Raw genomic sequence first — 14,864 nt, 5'->3', positions numbered from 1 at the left:
TGGAACTGAGATTCTGTGCATCGCTTGCGCAGAGCTTGCTATTTTAGTTCCTAACGTTTTAATACCGAACTGCCTCTAGGTCACCATAGCACTCGTATGAGAGTTATCGAATTATAAGGCGGGAGCACAGATGGACAGAGAGTTCTAGAATTTGTAGAGACTGGCCATATGCTGCTGAATCATAATGCCAAACGACCACTATATTAGATTCTGCCCGTGACAGAAATGCTCAACAATTGGTGAACAACATTAATGTCACTAACCCTTCACCCTACACACAACGCAATCCCAATATATGCCAGATAACCGCTCCAAAATGCTCTTTGCTCACATCTTACTGCCAACGACCTAATTTCTATTGTTACCCTGTAACCGGGGTGATAAACAAGTATTAAATTCTACCACAACAACCTCCATGCCCATTCCCTATCCCCACCTGTCTCATCCACTGTCATAAATTATGACATCGAGCGCAGATTTATACCTAATTTAATCGGCTGCTTATCAGCTTTTCTGAATGAATATTCGGCCTTTGCTCTGAAGAGAAATACTTAAGGTAAATACGAATATTCTATACGGCAATCTACCAACGTTTCCATTCTCCCAGATGCATTATTCGAAAAACTGTTAAAATAAGCTACAGAGAACCACCTATGAATAAATCAATAATAATCAGTGAAATTTGGCGTACTCCGTCAGTCATCTGACAATTACGAAAAACTACTTTTTTACCTACACAGCACTGCAGTACAAACTGAAGGGTGTCGCAGGGATCTGTTACTTAAATTCGTTGCAGTCTTCATCAATTAAGATAGAGGAGGAGGAAAAAGTCTGACTCAAATACAATATTCTAGCTGAATTTGAGCTACAGTTTTAACAGCATTCAGCTAATGAGAACTCAAGATTGTGAACATTTTCTCATTTGTGTAGTACGGGCTAAGGCAGAAGGAAGTAATTTAATTATTTATTTTATGTTTAATTTTTGACATATTGCAACATATTTCAGGCATGCTACGCGTACAGAAAACTGTAACACAAAGATAAATTATGTTAATCTAACACAAAGATAAATTATGTTAATCTAACTTAACATAGAACTGTTCTGTTCGCTGCTGGAGTGGCAATTGGAGTATTTCGGGGAGTGAGTGTCAGTGCTGGAATCGAAGTTACGCTGCGTGCATTCTACAGTTTAATTTTCAACGGAATTTTGAGCCTGCATTTTCTGTCATTTCTTATGGTTTCCCACACAGTATCCTTCCCTGATTCGGAACTTAATGTTATTTGTAGCTTACGAAGTTTCCCTGTGGATGTCATGTTTTGCAATAGACGCTGTGTTGATATCTCATTTGTGTTCCTGTCCTGCATGGATAGTGCCAATGACATCGATCTCAAGAAAAATATTTTACATGTCCATTAATATGAAAAAGATGTGTGGCCTACTCCTAACGTTTGCAGTATAACTATCAGGAACGTTCTAGAAATGTGAAATATATCTAGCGATCAGCTTTTTAGTTTCAGTACGCTTAAGACAGAAAAACACAAATAATTGTGACAATTAATGATTTGTTTGCATTTGAGTATTATTAGTGACGACGCTTTGGTCCCTTAACCCAGTTACAGAAACGCAAATAATACTTATGGACATGTACTCTGGGTATTTCGGCTCTCGGCCGCCACGTTTTTCAGACACGAACTGCAGTCACATCCTAGAACGCTTAAGGCTGGTATTCTTCGTGCTAGATGTGTAACTGCAGCTCGGCAGCAACGCATCATATATTTGCCAACCCTGTTACGGTTTAATTACCTCCTGGATGATACAGAATCAGCCTACAAATTTCACGTGATGCAGTCACATCATTTCAGTCGAAAAATCTGAGTAAGTTTTCACGTAAAGTGTACAATAAAGTTGCCAATTTATGGTTAGGAGCTCAGGAAAGTCATTCGAAGTCGAAATAGCAATTAATGCCGTCTTCTACGTTGAGAGATTATCTGTCGTAGCCAAAACTGGAGCAGTAAGGGAGAGCACAACAGTGCAGTGTTCCGCGAGCTGTGAGGCACGTGTTTGCTTATAAAGTGGGGACTGCTTTGGTTCTGTGTTCCAGCCTCGCTGCAGGCCGGCCGCGGTGGTCTAGCGGTTCTAGGCGCGCAGTCCGGAACCGCGCGACTGCTACGGTCGCAGGTTCGAATCCTGCCTCGGGCATGGATGTGTGTGATGTCCTTAGGTTAGTTAGGTTTAAGTAGTTCTAAGTTCTAGGGGACTGATGACCACAGTAGTTAAGTCCCATAGTGCTCAGAGCCATTTTGAACCAGCCTCGCTGCAGCGTATATTTTTAACCATTTAGTGACAGAGCAATGAGTAGTGAGATTGAAAATCAATGAGAAAACTTTATTTATTATATTTCTGAAATTCCGCATTTCCATACTACTTCATTGTGACACAGGATAGGAAGTAAACACAGACCGTTTCGAAGTCCAGGTCGAGTGATATGTTACTAGGTCGTGGTGATATAGGCGAGCTACTGTTACAGATACTTAATGTTTCATTAAAATAAACTTCCGTCGTAAGGATATTATGGTAATTTGAATTCCATTTGAAGTAATACAGTGCATATTTTAATAGCGTTGTCCATTATTTTATGGAACACAACAGTAAACATCAGAGAGAAGTATTCTCTTGCATTATCTAAAACAGTCTGACAACACTCAGGTAGTTTATCGACATCATTCCTATGGAAACCTACTGGATCTGAGTGCATTTTCGTCCAGAGAGAAATTTTCTTGAGTGTTTTTCGATAAGGAGCTGGAAACATAAACAATTGAGGGCATAAAATCAGAAGAATAGATATGTTGGTGAAATACATAAAGTGCGTTATTCTGCTGCATTAACACTTGATGAAGCTTTTTAGGTATTTTTCTCATTCTGCGATCGATAGATGTCTCAGTTGTCAGAAAATACCAGTTGCGGTTTTCTCACCCTTAGGAAGGTTTTCGCAATGTACAACAACCATTTTGAGCTAACAGAGACAAAACATTATGTTCACACTGTCCTATGCTCGAGTATATGGCTTTTGTTAGGGCTCAGTTCTTCTTACGAAGTTAACAAAGGCATCTTAAATAGTCACCAATTGGAAAATAGCATTGGAATTCCCAATGAGCGATCTGATGACAATCAATCAGAAATGCGTTAATAGTCACTCCTTTGATTTTTGTTGTTTTAAATTACAGCATGCAGTACTACTGTTCACGACTTCTAAACCTTGTCTATTGAATGCAGATGTCCCACAACACTTAAGTGATTGCACTTCATCCCAAATGTTTGTTATCGAGGATTCTTGAATGTGCAAAATCATTAATGCCAGAAATGTCTGTCTGAAAGCAAAAAAAAAAAAAGTCTTTTTCTGGTGCGTTTTGCCGAAAAGCACTGAGCATACAATACAAAGGTTCAGAGCTGCCTCTGCTGCCTTCATTCCTATGCTAAACCCAAAGCGAACAACACGTCGCGAATGTTAAACCGTTTCCCAATTGCGACTATATTTTAGCACACTTGAACAAATACATAAGTTTCAGGTATGCAAAATCCAAATCGTAGTTCCGAGATAAATATGAGAACTTCAAATAAGAAAACGACCGTTGATAAGTATACTCAAGCACTGCGCCACGTTCGCCTGGTCGGAGGCATCTGATGATGGCGGCGGGCGGCGGTGTGCCGGGAGCACGTAGCTGCTGTGAGGGGAGGATATCCTTGAGTCTAAACTGTTCTAAGCCTAAACCGTTATGATTCTGAAGAATCCGAGAGCTGTTTCGCGGAAATATTTCTGAAACTTTTTGGTATTGTAGGTCGATTAGGAAATGAAAATAATTGTGTTTGAGGTTCCATGAGACTGATAATTTTAGCAGATATCCGATATGCGACTTATAGAAACAGGGGAATGGAGTGGACTCGTACGCGCAGCTTTGTTTGGAGAGCTCTGGAAAAGATAAAACGACTTTCCTTCGGACATCCGAGGTTTACTGAAGTACCTCCTCACAAAATCAGTGACTACTGCAATGTTGATGTTAGTTACTGTTCAGACCAGTAGGTAGCCTAACGATTTTTCAGTATTATTCCTTTATCAACCCTTTGACTTATACAGACATGCTTTTCTGCGTTCCTTGCTGTGAATCACTGTTTTTGGTATACTGTTCGCCTAATGCTGCTGCGTGTGATGAGAGGTTTTAAGAAAACCATTAAGTAAAACAATACTATTTATGCACATCTTACAGACTGTTTTTTCTTAATTATTCGTCATAGTTACTGTGCTGCATCAAATGATGTAAGCTTCGCACGAAATTTTAAACAGTTTGCAAAGATAAAAATTCATTGCATAAACTTTAAGTATGGTTTATTTTAGGCCATACATTGCTGTGTATGAAATATAGATACGATATCGAAATGTTATGTAAAACTGAAAGCCGAACGATATCTCATATCGTTTTCGAGTTATTGGTTTCTGTATCCGGCAGACAGTCGTGCGCGGCATGTCAGTTTCTGTCCCTGCACATCGGGAATCATGTGGTCATAACAATAGTTATATTTCATAAATGTTTCAGATATTGAAACAAGGTTTCCGCTGGCCGACGCACAACACCGACACACGCGGCCGCATAGAGAAGAGAAACACTGGAACGCCACATCCAAGGTATCACCATCCAATTCACGAGTTCGTTCTCAATAATTAAACGGGCCACCTCATTATGCTCGTCTCCAGTCAAATGGGCGAAACAGCGACACGAGATACACACCGCCAGGCGTAATCAGACGCCGCCGTCCATGCAGCAGAAGGCTTCGCAAACGACACAGCTGCCGCTCTCCCAGCCAGAACAATCCAGTGAGGAAACCATTGCACAAAACTTTCAATAAAAGTTATGTTATGTAAAAATGCTGTTTCATTCTACCTCATACCCGAGCCAAGGAAGAACCCACCCTTCCCACATGTTCTTAAGAGAGAAAAAGTAATTTATTTAGTGTTTTTCACGCTGACATAATGCTTTAGAATCAAATGCCATTTGCAGTAATGCTCATCCTGACAATTGACTAGCATCAAAAGAGGTTACCCAGTTACATTTGGTGTCAGAGAAAAAGCCCATGGCTCAAAATGATGTGTGAATGACAGTCACTAAAGGTCCACAGTTAGTATTGTTTAATGTGTGAAATGATAGAGGTTTGCATAGCAATCGTAATATTTTATTTATTTAGAAGTATATTTTCTCTCATAATTTTAAGAGTTTGTCGAAAATATTTAAACATCCTTTTAATTCAGTGTAGTAAGATTGTGTAACTAATAGTTTGTAAAATGATGACATGAAATCGTACAAAGTCAGAGTCAGCACCACAAGCGGTTTCTACTGAGGAAGATATTCAGAGCTTAGTTAATCAAATAGCACAACTTAAAAATGTAAATAATGCATTATTTAAGCAGTTGTGTGAGGTTAGGCAAACCGGTTAAATCCCTCCCGCCCTAGATTCCTCAGCAGCAGCCTTGGTAACTCCTTTTTCAGGTAAACCTGGCGAGGACATAACAGTCTTTTTTGATGATTTAGTAGCAGCTGCAAACTTAGGATCATGGTGAGATGAACTGCTCTTACAAATGACAAAGTTAAGATTGATAGGAGAGGCTAAAGCACACGTATTATACCATGAAAAATTACGGAATGCTCCAACATTTGAGGAATTGAAGAAAGGATTACTTAAACGTTTTCAAAAACAGAACAGCTGTAGATTTTATAGGAAAAAATTAAACACTATCACTCAGAGGCGAAACGAGTCGTTTGAAGGCTTTGTAGATAAGATTAGAAAAGTTAATATTAACACCTATCAGTTGACAACTAGTGATGAAGCAAATAAAGTTATTTTACAAGAGGCAGAAGATAGAGCTCTGGATACATTTTTACATGGGTTACCTCCTGAAACGTCCCGTCGTGTCAGGGCAGAGTTTCCTAAAAATTTAGCGGAAGCTGTATCTGTGGCGATGGCTTTCGAAGAAATAGACATTGCCACCAGATACAAGGAGAAGCGAAATGTATTTTCAGCAGGAGTACGATGTTTTCGGTGCGATCGACAGGGATATATAGCAAACAACTGCAGACAATCTCAATGTACTAATTGTCAAAGAATAGGTCACACATTCAAGGAATGCAGGTCTAAGAAAGTTTTGGAAATAGAAATCAGATAAACTCAAACAGGAATGTCGGAGCCGCCGCCAGGCGTTCCCAATAAAATTTCATGCCATTAAGGCGAATGTGAAGGCGGAATGCTGGTTATCTGCTAACATACAGGATAAAGAGGCAAGGATACTGCTGGATACAGGCGCAAACGTATCAATAGTGAGTTATGAATGCATTGGAGAAAAGAAATATGACCCTTCAAGGTACAGATTGAGTTGGGTAGCAGGAGGTACAGTGACGTCATTAGGGTGTACATCATTGATTTTCTAAATTCAAGGTGTACAATTTCAAGAAGATGTAGGATTAGGTAACAAAGGTAACTGACGGGTACGAGGCGATCTTAGGGCTGGATTTCCTGAATAAATATCACGCTAAAATCGGCCTCAGACAGAAAATTGTAGAATTTAGTGGAATAGTGTTTCAGCTAGGTGACACCACTGCAAAGGGCCCGCTGCCGCAAGATTTCCCCAACCGGAAGGCGAAAACAACTACACTGCGTGCAACGTCCTTGAAGATCGATTCGCCGGATAAGATAGCATTTGGCTCAGGAAAACTTTTCTGGATGACCGTTGACCCCGAGGTACCTACGGATACAATGTGTCTAATAGAGCCATTAGCGGAAAATGAGGAATTAGATGTATCACATTGTTTTGTACGTAGAAGTGTTGTACAGGTTCAAGACGTTGAAGGAGGAAGAAAAGTACCGGTACATATTGACAATTTCGGAGTGGAGGACAAAGAGTTGCATAAGGAAATATTAGTAGCTACAGTCAGTACTTTTGAAGAAGAAGATTTCATTTGGTCAGATATTACTGATGGTCAGAAACCAGACGCCTATAAAACCGCATTACGCCAGAAGATTGAGCATTTGAAAGTAAATGATAGAGACACTATAGAAGCAGTTTTAGTTGAGTTCCAAGATTTATTTATTGCAGAAGGTCCACTGCTAGCAACAGATATCACACAGCATAGGATCCCAACAGGAAATAGCCCCCCAGATTATAGGACGCCTTATAGAGTTCCGCATCACTTAGAGCCAGTACTGGATGAATTTTTCAGAACAGCATCTGAAAGATGGAATTATAGAATATTCTGATTCGCCTTATAATTCAAATATTGTAATTATTCCAAAGAAGTCTCCCGACGGTACGAAACGATATAGATTTTGTTGTGATTACAGAAACCTTCACAATCAAACTATCTCAGATGTTTATCCTCTTCCAAACATTACAGATATCATCGACAGTTTGGGTAACTGTAAATACTTTTCAACAATCGATTACGTAGTGCATATCATCAATTGGAAGTTGCACCTGAAGATCGGCATAAAACAGCATTTTCTACCCCTGGAGGCCACTGTCAATTTAAAAGACTGCCTTTCGGTTATAAAAACGCACCAACAACTTTTCAAAGACTACTCGATGGAGTGTTGCGAGGACTCAAAACTCAGCAATGTTGTGTATATCTAGACGATATTATTGTATTCTCCAAAGACATTAATGAATATGCTGTGCGCCTGCGTAACGTTTTTCAGAGACTTAGAAAAGCTAAATTAACATTAAATATAGGAAAATGTAGTTTTGCATTGACAGAGGTTACATACCTAGGGCATGTCATGAGTGAAAAATGAATTAAAACATCCTCGATTAATTTCAGCCGTTAAGGACTACCCAACACCACAACGCGTTAAGGAAGTACAAGGTTTCATTGGTCTCGCATCGTATTACCGAAAATATGTTCAAAATTTTGCTGAAATTGCACGACCCTTAACCCAGTTATTGAAGAAGGTGCAAAACTTCATTGGTCTGAAGACTGTGAATCAGCATTTCAAACCCTTAAAGATAAGTTAACACAAGTCCAGTATTAGCCTACCCAGATTATAATAAAGAATTTATTTTATCCTGTGACGCAAGTGGTCATTCAGTAGGAGTTGTTTTGAGCCAGAATATTAATGGCGCGGAACACCCCATAGCCTGCACTCGAGACAACTAACAACAACAGAAAGAAATGATTCCACAACGGAGAAAGAATTGTTAAGTGTTATTTATGGCATCAAACACTTTAAATGCTACTTGTATGGTAGGAAATTCAAGGTTACTACAGACCAAACATCTTTTAAATGGTTGCTTAGGTTAAAGGATCCATCTAGTCGTCTCACCCGTTGGGCCCTACGTCTTTCCGAAATGGATTTCGAAGTTATCCATAAACCAGGCAAAAAACACAGGAATGCAGATTGCCTAAGTCGGAAAATATCACTTTTGGAAAGAAATGGTGCAAATGGCTCTGAGCACTATGGGGCTTAACATCTGAGGTCATCAGTCCCCTTGAACTTAGAACTACTTAAACCTAACTAACCTAAGAACATCACACACATCCATCCCCGAGGCAGGATTCGAACCTGCGACCGTAGCGGTCGCGCGGTTCCAGACTGTAGCGCCTAGAACCGCTCGGCCACTCCGGCCGGCTGCACTTTTGGAAGCAACAGGCCTAGATACTGAGGACTGGAGAAAAGCACAAGATGAGGATACAGAATGAAAAAAATACGCAACTCAAAAACAATTTTGCTTTGAAGATGGTGCATTATGCCGTAGAACAAAACTTGGACCGCGAATTGTTGTTCCCCCAAACCTTAGACAAGAAATAATGGCAGAGGCCCACGATTATATCCTTGCAGGACACGGTGGACAGTTGACAACCGAAAGACGCGTAGCAGCGCGATTTTGGTGGCAAACCAGAAAGCAGGATGTTGCGCAGTACTTTCGTAAATGCATTGCGTGCGCACAACGAGCTGAACTTTCTCGTTTATAAATACCATTACAGAGGCTCCCCGAGGCTTCATGCACCATTTCATAAAACACCTGCTGGTAATAGGTATGTTCTTACGATTATGGATCACTTTCCACGCTATCTAGCTATGGTGAGTCTCCCAGATCAGCAAGCAAATACAGTTGGCCAAGCTTTAGTTAACAACTGGATACTTAAATTTGGTGTACCTGAAGCTATTATCACAGATCAGGGATCTAATTTTATGTCTGAATTAATGAAACAGCTATGCCACTTATTAAAAATACGTAAATTATGCACAACCCCATTACACCCTCAGTGCAACAGACGCACAGAAATAGTTCATCGGACAATTGGCAAGATGCTTAGTTATTATATTAACGAACAACATTCTAATTTGGATACATATTTACCAATAATCGTGTTGGTATATAACGCCAAAACGCATGAAGCAACTGGCATGTCACCTTATTAAGTGGTCTATGGGAGAAAAATGCCGTCCCCTTTTGATGTAATCTGGCAGAATACCGGAAAAGTCAGAGAAACAGTAAAAGATTTCTGTCGAATGATGAAGGATGTATGGAAAAACTTTCAAAAATGTAATACAAAGGCTTTGGAACGACAGGAAAGATTAGGTAATGCCCAAGCTAAATATCCAAATTACAAAATCGGTCAGTGGATGATGCTGTCAACCCCATACATTGCGAAAGGAAAAACGAAGAAATTAGTAACAAACTACAGAGGTCCTTACCAAATTATTGAGATCACGTCACCAGTCAATGTTAAACTGCAACTGCCCACCCAAACAACTATTGTCCATGCAAGTCGTTTAAAACCTTTTAAGGGCCCTCCAGATGTAATTCCTTCAACAATAGTGTCTGCTTTTCCAAAGGGTGGAGGAAGTGCCCAAAAATGAAAAAGAGTGGCCCCATCAGCACAACATACAGACATGGCACCATACAACCTTCGACCAAGTGTGCGAATGTCCTAGTTGAATCATAGTAGACTGTGGATAGTATACAAATGTAAATAATTAATAAATAATAATGATTTATTTTTTTTTAAGAAAAAAAGTTAAAAAGTGTAAACAAAGCTAAAATTATAACGCTAGAAACAGGTATATCTGGAACCTATGTGTTGGTGTTCCTGCTTTGTACAGTTTTGTTTTATTTAAGACGAAAAAATGAGCCAAATAAGAATAATATACCACTTCATCAAATCCCTGTTAACTGGATACCACACTCTTAACTGGTGTACTTCAGTGGTTACTTTTGAGCATTAGTGTATTAATTTTGTTTATTGTACTTCAGTCTTTATTAAACAGTCTCATGTTAAAATAAACAATACTGTAGAATAGATATTCTTGCATTAATATAGGGTAGATTAAACAGGTGTTGCTATGAAATTTTCTATGTGAAAAATTTATTTTTGTTTATTCATTGTTATCAAGATTTGTTACACTTATTGTAACGATTTATGTGTGAACTATGTGATTCATGAGCGTACAGTGCTTCGGGAAAGTGATAAAGTATTTTCAACATTCTTAATGTGAAGCGTGTGTAATCGACGAAGTCGAGAGTTTTTATTGCTTGTCTTAGTGCTTTTGCCGTATGAAGAGTGGAGGAATGTCGAGTGGTAAATTCGAGGGCGAATTTCTCCGAAGAATGGAGGAATGTTGAGTGGTACTTAAGATAGGTAAATAAATTAGTAAAATCAATGTGAAGTGAAGAATAAATTAGAAAATAAATGAAAAACTTAGTTTAGTTTAGAAGAGTTACACACTGGCAAACAGCGGGCAGAGCAGCAGTGGCAGCGGCCGGCGCTTGCAAGTCAGCACGTTCACGAGAAGCCATCGCCCTACCCACATAAGAGGAAGCTGTCGATTCAGCCGTCAGGGCATCCCCCGACTGGCTCACGTGTTTCTCAATTGTCACATGTGATCAAAGGCCCTCGCCTACATTCCAAGAGCCAATGACCAACGTTAAGAAGATTCTTCGAGAAGCTTTTCAACGTGATAGAAGAGGCAATGACAGTGAAGTCGTTCACCCCCAGTGAACTGAAGTAAATAAATACGCGATACGCAGTGGGCCCGACAGTAGTTTCTCAGTTCAGTTTCGATTCGAGTTCAGTTCCAGTACAGTTCAGTCGGTGCGGAAGACCATCATGCAGGAAGAGACTACATCTGCACAGAAGCACCAAGTCTGCTGCTGTAATGGAACAGCAAGCAGCAGCCTCGCCGCCAGAAGACAGAAATTAGAAGGTATTTGATTTTTACATAACCGGGTGTCTCATGAGGACGGGAAGGAGACGGCCTCACATCAGCAGTCACCTGTGAGCTGGTGATGAAGATCTGACAGCCGAAGACTGGCAAGCTGGAGTCTGTTGTTCGAGTCTGGGACATTGGCATTCCCCGACCGCGCCGCTCTGCTGGCCGATGCACAACACTGACACACACAGCCGCATAGAGAGGAGAAACACTGGAACGCCACATCCAAGGTATCACCATCCGATTCACGAGTTCGTTCTCAATAATTAAACGGGCCATCTCATGATGCATGTCTCCAGTCAACTGGGGAATCAGCGACACGAGATATACTCTGCCAGGCGTAATCACACACCACCGACCACGCAGCAGAAGGCTTCGCAAACGACACAGCTGCTGCTCTCCCAGCCAGAACAATCCAGTAAGGAAACCATTGTACAAAACTTTCAATAAAAGTTATGTTATGTAAAAATGCTGTTTCATTCTACCTCATACTTGAGCCAAGGAGGAACCCACCCTACCCACATGTTGTTAAGAGAGAAAAAGTAATTTATTTAGTGTTTTTCACCCTGACATAATGCTTTAGAATCAAATGCCCTTTGCAGTAATGCTCATCCTGACAATTGACTAGCATCAAAAGAGGTTAACCAATTACAGTATGCAGGTATAATGACAAAGAGAAACTACAAAAATCCTAATTCTGAATGACCGTCCAGGAATATGAACCACTGTTCTTCCAAATCTGAGTCCAGTGTTTTACTACTGCACCACTTTGCTCCTTTTTGTGAAATTTTATCTCTTCTTTTTAGTGTTCGGCCGTATGTCGGTTTGCAGCAGTACACCAGTCCACTCTTTTGTCTGCCTTACTCCTCATTTCTGCGTACTAAATGCACCCCACATTACTCACGGTCTGCTGCACGTATGAAATCTTAGGTCGCCCTCAATAGCTCCTTCTGCTATTGTTCCAGAGATGTTATTGTGTTTAAAAATGGGTCCCACTAGCTTGTCTCTTCTTCTTTGGAAGTGTCTCCACAAAAGGGTCTTGTTACTTGTACACTTCTCAGGACTTTATCATTGGTAATTCAACGTCTGCATTTGATCTTCATCATACTTCTGTAACACAGAGTCTCCAGGGCTTCATTATTTCTCTCCTTCTCTCATCCAAGGTTCACACTCATTATAAGACTGCACTCCAAACAAATTCTATTGTGATCCTTTTCCTTATTTGCAGAAATTTTCCTACTAGCAAGCAAGTTCTTTCTCAGATTAAATGTAATTTTGGCCTGTCGTATTCTGCTCAAAATTTTGTTGTGGCTTGTACCATCCTTTGTGATTCTGCTTCCCAAATAGGTAACTTTCTCAATCACTTCTCACTCCTCTCTTCCACTTCTCATTCTTAACCGTTCATATTCTTTTTCAGTACTGTGTATTGTCACTTCAGTCCTTTCCACTTTACTTCCATTTATTTATTCTCATTCCACATTATCTTCATTAAATTATTTTGTGTTTCCCTTCATTAACTTCTATTACTCTCAGACGATAAACAATTCCATTTCTGTACTTACCATTTATTTTTAAATGCATTAGGTGTAACTGTATTACAATACGATAATTGCTTATATGTTTCAAGTCTATATTAGCAGATTTTATATGCAAGGCTTAGATTTCATTCGTCATATCGAATACCTGAAATGTGGGAACACAGGGCAAGATGCTACCTTAAGCAAGTTTATTGTTGTGCTAGAATACTAGCATAAATGGTAGCCTCTGTTTTACGGACATAATGTTTCACTTTAGTTTCGCGCTCATCTCTAACAAGAGATTGAGAGAAATGTGTGTAGTTAATATGACGGCTTGCAAGCAACTAGGAATTGGAAGCCACAAGACGTAGGACGAGATTACGGAAACGCTATAACGCTCTATGAAGACGGTTTTCAAATACCAAATGAAGGTCATTCTCACTTTAGATACTATACTGTATTATACATTTACTTATACAGTACCTTATGTCTTGTGGATTTTATTGGTATCAAACTATGAGAAAAAATCGGTTCACGAACAAGGAAGTTTAAAATGATGGATAGCTACCACTGCAGGCCATACACATTCAGTACGTAAGAACTACAGCAAAAGGCATTCTCAGATATAATTGACAATGCAGTTCATCTTAGTTGGCAGTAATGGACCTAATATAACAGTGTTACTGTGTTCGGCCCCGGTGAACAACACCCCCCCCCCCCCCCCGGCCCCACAGACGACTGTAGCCCCTATGTTTGCGTGGTAGAGTAATGGAGGTGTACGCATACGTGGAGAACTTGTTTGCTCAGCAGTCGCCGACATGGTGTAGCTGAGGTAGAATAAGGAGGACCAGTCCGCATTCACCGAGGCAGATGGAAAACCGCCTAAAAACCATCCACAGACTGGCCGACACGAGTCCGCCGGGCGGATGCGTGCCGGGGACCAAGCGCTCCTTCCCAGTCCGGAAAGCCGTCCGTTAGACCGCACGGCTAACCGGGCGGGCTTTCTCGATATTACTGGCGTAAGTTTGTGCACGTCTACGTTATGGGTAAGACTGCACAACCCTGTATCCCATAATAATCCACCTGTTGGATGGTCTGCTCGGCTCGAAACAGCTTTTGTTGGTGTCCCTTTCTTGCCGTAGTTTTTGTCCTGGAGATGAGTGCTGTGAATTGTGATAACAGTAGTTTTACGGTGTTTTCGTATAAATTTCTGTGCTGCATGAATATATTGTAGCTGAGGCAATAATGAACTTACGAAGCTTAAATATATGGCGCTATGCTGGGTTGTATCGTTAATCTCGTGATACGCTAACGCATCGACTTTCCTACAAAGAGTTTCCATGTGCGCAAAGAAGCTGTAGCCGTTTAACGATTTCATGTACAGCCTTCGGATCGAACAGACTGCTGGTCTCGGTTTTGTGTAGGGCTTTAACGATTAGCAAATGATTATCTTCTTTGATAATTCTTCGCCGGAAATGGAAGAAGAAAAATTTGGTATTCATCGAGAATTTAACGTGGATGAATCTAGTAGAACAATTCGATATCATCTTCTTCATCATCATTAGTGTTCTGCCAAATGTCAGGTTTTCACATGGTAGTTCTCCTGGCTGTCCAGTCTTCTGCCATCCTCTTCAGGTCCGCATAAGTTCCTCTTACCGTTACGTCTTCTATAATCTTGTATCTCCTCCTTCCCCTCAGTCTTCTCCCACAAACCAGTCCTTCCAAAGCATCTGCTAGCAAGCAGTCCCTTCTCAATGAATGTCCCAATCAGTTCTTTTTCCTTTCTCTTATGACCTTCAGCAGAAGTCTTTTCTCACCAACACTTTCCAATACTCTTTCATTACTCACTCTTTCCATCCAGCTTATCCTCTCCATTCTCCTCCACATCCACATCTCAAATGAATCTAACCTTTTTTCATCCTCTCGTCTCAGAGTCCATGTTTTTGCGCCATACAGTGCCACACTCCAGACAAAACATTTGCCAAGTCTTTTCCTTAGACCTCTATCTAATTGTCACCTAACAATCTACTCTTCCTGTTGAATGCCTCCTTCGCTATGGAAATTCGAGTTTTCACCTCCTGCTGACATCTCAA

Source organism: Schistocerca piceifrons, chromosome 4 (assembly GCF_021461385.2).
Source record: "Schistocerca piceifrons isolate TAMUIC-IGC-003096 chromosome 4, iqSchPice1.1, whole genome shotgun sequence".
NCBI classification, from domain to species: domain Eukaryota; kingdom Metazoa; phylum Arthropoda; class Insecta; order Orthoptera; family Acrididae; genus Schistocerca; species Schistocerca piceifrons.
The sequence above is the reverse complement of the archived record's forward strand: the minus strand, read 5'-3'. Positions refer to the sequence as shown.